This window comes from Camelina sativa, chromosome 5 (genome assembly GCF_030686135.1).
Source record: "Camelina sativa cultivar CO46 ecotype springtype chromosome 5, ASM3068613v1".
In the NCBI taxonomy this organism is placed as follows: Eukaryota; Viridiplantae; Streptophyta; class Magnoliopsida; order Brassicales; family Brassicaceae; genus Camelina; species Camelina sativa.
In genome coordinates this window covers 26,910,695-26,917,613 of record NC_141884.1, presented here as the reverse complement: position 1 = coordinate 26,917,613, position 6,919 = coordinate 26,910,695, and the positions used below count along the sequence as shown (strand labels likewise).

The window sequence follows — 6,919 nt, the reverse complement described above, 5'->3', positions numbered from 1 at the left end:
TTTTCGAAAGAGAAGAGAACATGGAGAACGCAGGCGAACCGATAGAGCCATAGAGGAGAGACATAAACATGGCGAACGCAGCCGTTCTGGTATCGTCCCTTATCTCTCTCTCTCTCTCCCTAATTGCTTCTTTTTATTTCGTTCAATGATAGAGATATAAGATCTCTTTTGACTTCCACTCATTGTTTAGGGCAAAATTAGTTCTTTGATCTTGATTCTATCTCAATTTTTTTTTTCTGCAAATCGCTTAGTTTATCTTTGATCGTAAGTTTGTGCTAAGTTAATTGACACATGCTATTTAGATTTTGTCTTTCTCCTCTCAATTTGCAGCAAACTGATTTCTTATACATGTCGATAGGTTTGGTAATCAGTTAAAATGTTTCATTCATTAGTATCGGATTTGATGAGAAAACGTTTGGTCAACATTTTTACATTATGATACCTACAGTCATAAAACTGATAGAAAGATTTATGCATCCTTAAGTAATTTTGGATTTGAAAAACAGAGATATATAAAGCAAGAAAAGATGATTCTTACGTTTTGGCTAATCTAAGTTGCAAGTTTTGATTAATTAATTTTGTAGGTTTGGTTTGGTTTGTTACACTGATGGATTGCGAATAAATTTGCAGAGATTAGTTGTAAAGCGATTGCCGTACGGACATTGCAACAACTCCCCTATAAAAATTACTCAGCTAAACACAAAAACAGTTTCTGTTCACAACACTAAACTAAAGACAATTTGTAGCCATCACAACCATGAGAGAATGAGAAAGAGAGCAACTAATACTCTGAAGAGAGCGGAGTTAAACAGAGGAGCTTGGACTGATCATGAAGACAAGATCCTAAGAGAATACATAACCACTCATGGTGAAGGCAAGTGGAGCACTCTCCCAAACCAAGCTGGTACGAATCTCTCTATTTATCCATCTTTATGTGTACATGGTACATCTTCGACGTACAGTAATAGTCTTCTGCAAACATAACAGGGCTCAAGAGTTTAACAAAAGTTGTAGACTTCGGTGGAAGAACTATTTGAGACAGGGATAAAGCGCGGCAGCACCTCATCTGAGAAAGAACTCATAATCCGTCTCCATAATCTATTTCGAAACAGTATTTCACCAAACCACATAGAAGTTTTCTTTTTGTAGTAAAATTATTTGTTACCTGACATGATAATTAATTAATGCAGATGGTCATTGATAGCTGGGGAGGCTTCCAGGCTGAACAGACAACAGAATAAAGAACCAATGGAACTCCAACCTCCTCAATAGACTTCCCAAAACTCAAACCAACCAACCGAAACGTATACAACATTCGACCAATAATGAGAATAATGTTTGTGTTATACGTACAAAGGTGATTATGTGCTCAAAGGCTCTTCTTCTCTTCAAAAGCGGAGTAGTACCAGCATATGTTATCAAACCTAATTCAGCTTGGTTTTCTTAGTTTCAAATAGAATATGAAAGCTGGAAGCTGTTACATGATTTATTGTTTCTAGGTTTTTGTATAAAATAAATTTTCTACACCAGTGTAAATGTGGTTGAAAGGCTGATGACGATGGTGGGGTGGAGTCTGAAGTAGAAGAAGGTGAGATTGATGTTCACGGAGAGGCCAAAGCTAAGCCTGACAGGGAATATGGTGTTGTAGAACTAGAACTTGATCCTGGTGTAAATGAGGATGAGAAGGAGTTATTGCATGAGTTTGATGTTGTTGACACACAAAAAAGTTATAAGAAAGAGATGGTGATATTGATAACGAAGACATGTGGGGATAGTAAACACAAAAAAGTTAAGTACAGTATTATGAAAGTTTATTGTGCTGATTTTATTTTACAAGAAACTGTATCTAATGAGATGGAAGATGAGAGCCAAGCAGAATTTCTCACCAAGAAACTGTATTTTACAAGAAACTGTATCTAATGATATTAAAAAAATAATATACAATTTTAACTAAAATTGAATCAAAAGTTGGATTAGAAAATATGCTATTAATATCATGGAAACTGGAAAGTACATTAATGATTATGCAAGTATTAATTGATACAATTATTTCTCATATAACGTGATTTATTATGCTTAAATGTATGGATTACATTTTGCCATATATTAAATATTTTTGTAACTAAAACAAAACGAAAATTATGGAAATGTAATTAAGTAGGGATACTGGTGTAGAAAATTTTCACAATTTAAAATAAAATTCTTCTAAAACATATTTAAAAACAAAAATTTCAGCCCAAATGGAATTGTAACTATATATATTAAACATTCAAATGGAGAATACGTGTATTTTGTCTAATTTTTTAGTCATAATTTATTATATGAGTAATTATTTAAAAAGAAATGATTATGGGACATAAAATATCTAACAGGATGGATCAGGACGGGAAGGAAAGCGATGTGACGGGACAAGATTTAACACCACGTAACAAAATTACTTTAACATTTTTAACAAACACGGTTTGTGCTTGATTATTATGGATGGATTGCAAAAAATGTATATTTTCCAGCTGGTGAAGATGATGATCATATTTATTTTCGGTACGGGTTGGAGAATTCTACATATACACCAAAATATTAACAAAACACCTAAAAAGAATGGCAACCTAATTTTTATGGAAAATATTAATATTAGACAATTAAAGTTTTACAACCTAAAAATGTTAATTATTTGACTAAATATATGTATTATCAGTGTTTTTAAGTAATTTAATTTACTAATTAAGCACAAATACTGAAATAGTATAAGTAAACTGAAACGGGTAATACGAATAATGAAAAACAATATTTTGATCAATTTTTTTAGAAAAAGAGAGACATAAATTTTAGATAAAAGTACAAATCAGAAAATATAGATAAATAAATTCAATTGTCAAGTTTTCACTAATTTAGGAAAGGATTGACTATGTGACAGGTAATTAACCACTTTGGAATAGGCACTTTGAAAATTTTGCTAATTTTGAAAACAATTATCTTTTTGAAAATTATAAATTTGGATAATTTCAACTAACTAAATAAAAAAATATTCAATGGAGAACTCTGCTATCCCAATTTCTTACCGGCGAATAAAGTGACGATTGTTATCGCAAATAGTGTCACGAGAAATGGTAGATTTTATTACGATTTAGCACTTGGTGGGCCATCTTGGCTTCATGATCAAGTGCATGTTGATGAATAATGTTGTTGGTCTTTATTATTGTTCTGGGTTACTTTCGATTCTCAAACTATTTTTGGTTATATCTGATGACCAAAAAAAAATGACAAATAAGTCTCTTATTTTTCCACAATCATCAGTCCATGATTAAAAACTTTTTGATTCATCATCACTGTCTTTGTTGAAAGACAATATGCAATAAATTACATTTCATGAGAAATCATTATTGTAATCACCTAATAAAGAAAAACCTTTTTTTTTTAAACTCCACGACTAAAGAGCAAAAAAATAAGAAAAACCTTTTTTTTTGTGTGCCATTAAACAAAAAACATATAAAACTAAAAAATTTGATGTATTATGTAAATGAAATTATGATTAAGTCTGGGGAATTTAAGGTATTACAATGAGAAATAATGGATATGCAATGGAAATGGGTAATTCGTATAATAGAAAAGATTGCACTTAAACAATTTTCTTAAAAAAATTCACTATATGACATATAAAGAACTAATATGAGATGGATATTTTGAAATTTTGGTTGAAAATATTCAAATGGAGACTTTATATATTTCGTGAAGTAATTCTCCACTTTGGAACGGGTAACTTCAATATTTTAGTATTTTTTAAAACTGTTAGATAGTTTGTTAAAATTGTATTTTTTTGGATAGTAAAAACTAATTCTATAAAAAATATATATATATTCAAGAAGAATATGGGTTCTCCATCTAAATTTCTTACCCAATCTCTATTAAAAATATTGTCTACCAAGTAATTATGTAAAAGAGAACGATCATAATTGTGACATCCCGGTTTGCGGAGAGGTTTAAAAAAATTTATTTGGTCACCTATGTCACCAAAGTGCAGTTTTCTTTTCGGTCAAAGGTCCTGAAAAAACTCTAGAGTTAAGCATGTTTGAGCTGGAGTAGTTTCAGGATGAGTGACCATCCGGAAAGTGATTGTCGGAACTGTGCGAATGGAGACAAAACACATTGAAAGATCATGTGGCGATTTGTAGGGATGGTAAATAAATCTTTAAAACCTCCTGGACGTAACAAATCCACTGTCGGATATGGATGGGCCCACTTGCCAGGAATGGATGTGGGCCCACTAAGCAAGGTGGGCCTATGGATCGGGAATGGACATGAGTGGGCCCACTAAGGTGATGATCGGAGCGTTACAATAAGACAAAAAATTATGATAGATATGGGAAGATAGGAGATGGAACGGGACATGATAAAACGGGACAGGGACGTGTTTCCCGTTCCTCTAAGTTATATAGTATATATGTGTAATAATCCAAATTAAAACCAAACTTAAATTAGATATTTAAAATAATAAAATATTTTGCCCGTGCTATAGCACGGGTTACTACCTAGTAAATATATAAAAGAATACTTATCTCTATGGAGAGACGTCATCGAAATTCTGTAACGGAAACATCTTCGACTAATGATAGTTTGCTTGATCCTTTATATTGAACTAGATGAGGACCCGCCCGATGTGCGGGTTTAAAGTTTTATAAATTAAATTAAATTTAACAAAAAATATATTAAAATGTGTTGTACGTTATTTATAAATTTTATTTTTGTTATAATACACGTATTTATATCCATTTACAAATATTTTATGTATGTGTACTATTAAAAGTTTACTTTTTGAAACCTAACTATATTCTATGTTACAAATTTATTCTTTATCACCACCTAGAAAATGTCTATATGAACACATTAAGTCAACTATTTTAGTTTCACTTCTTCATAGTTTTTTAATTACAAAAATTGTTGGCTCAAAACATATTTTGAATAAAAAAATATATTACATAATATACTAATCAATTATGTACCATCACAATAATGTATGACCACCATGGAGAAAACCTCGGCTCCGCCCTCATCCCTTATAGAGAGAACCTTGCGTCTTACTTCCTCCACCATAGAGAAAACGTTGGCTCTGCCTTCCTCCCTTGGAGAGATAACATTAAGTCCAACCTCCTCCACCTTCCTCCCTAGGGAAGATAACCTTGTGTGCAACCTTCTCCACTATAGAAAGAACCTTGGCTCTGCCCTCCTCCTGTGTAGAGAGAATATGTTCACATTTTTTTGCTATCTCAAAATGGCTTGCTCCAACAACTAATGAAAGTAAAAAAAAAAAATTTTGACGTCACAAAATCTTTTGATAGTAACTAATGTTAAATTTCCCAATGTATTCGTGGAAGTGTCTTTGACACACCATGATGTAGCTTTGTCTCTGTAACGCCTCAACCACCATCTTGCTTAGTGAGCCCATGTCCACTCTCAGTCCATAGGCCCGCCTTCCTAAGTGGGCCCTATATCTTTCCCGGCCCATGGACCCACCCATATTTGATGGCCGGTTTGTTATGTGGGAGAGACTTTAAAAACTTGTTTACCGACCCTACAAATCTACAAATGATCTTTTCTTGTGTTTTGTCCTCACTCGCATAGTTCCGACAATCACTTCCAGGAAGGTCACCAATCATAAAATTCTCTCAGGATCCTTGACCAAAAAAATAAGTGCATTTTGGTGACATATGTGGCTAAATCAATTCTTTTATACCTTTTCCGCAAATCAGGATGTCACAGTCTTTGAGCTCATATGGATCTATCAACAACAATCTATCTATCTATATTTGTTGTAAGCTTGTGTTTGATTAGCCTATTTTATCCATCCATTAGGTTGATGAGCTTCTACTCATTATCTCCTTTTGGGATTGAATGAATAATAGTAACAATTATGTTTGCAAAATAAGAAAGGCTTTATGACCAACCAATCAAGGTTGAGAAATTAAAACAAATAATTTGACATAATTAAAGAAACAATATAATATTATAAACACGGTAATATATGAATCTTAAATAATTCAAAGATGAAAATATAAATTAAATAAAATAATCTAAAAATACTATAATAAATTTTAAAATACAGTATTAGGAAAAGAAGATGCATTTATTAATATTTTTCTTGGGTTAACATATTAATCTTACCATTTCCCATCTGAAAAAAGAGAAAGTAGGAGAAAATTTTGGTTTAAAAGAATAAAAAAAATTAACTTCCCATTAAAAAAAATTATAATTAAATAAAATTGAAAGCAGTGTTTTTAAATAAATTATTTAATTATGAGACGATATATCTTTATATAAAAGTGAGTATTTACAAAATTTTAGAATTAATAATTAACTGTATAATATCCTTAATCCTTTTTTGTAAAATTAATAATTTAAAATTAAAATAAGTAAATAATATTATAATTTCGAATTTTATGATATATATATATATATATATAATCTTCTTATTATTGTTTAAAAAACCTTTGTATTTTTTTTATAAAATCTGTAATTTCTGATAATTATCTTTTTACATTATTAATATTTTTAAAACAAAATAATTTATTTTTGTTGTAATCATAGTTCTCTTATTAAATATTAACTTTTACACATGTCAAAAATCTGAGATTGATAAATTGACACATGTCAAAATCTTGTTATTGACTAATTTTCAAAACCCAACTTTATATAATAAAATCCTTCGTTTCAAAACAATAAGAAACTTTTAGCCAAGTATAACAAAAGAACGAATAATGTATTTGATTGCTATGGCTATTACGAAAGCACTTATAGATCTAAAGAAGTTATTCATAATCATATATATAAATCATACGGTTTATAAACCTCGATCATAAATCAATATATAAAAATCATGTGACAATGAAGCACTAGGCATCATAACTCAAACTAACGATCGCTAAAC

The 6,919-nt window shown here is 30.7% G+C and overlaps 1 pseudogene across 1 annotated transcript; it reads left to right on the top strand.

The window, feature by feature from the left end:
- Window positions 1-680: 680 nt before the first annotated feature.
- Window positions 681-1,529, top strand: LOC147944435 (transcription factor TT2-like; annotated as a pseudogene). Its single transcript, XR_015557544.1, has 2 exons — window positions 681-1,111; window positions 1,191-1,529. The product of XR_015557544.1 is annotated as a transcription factor TT2-like (transcript).
- Window positions 1,530-6,919: the final 5,390 nt, after the last annotated feature.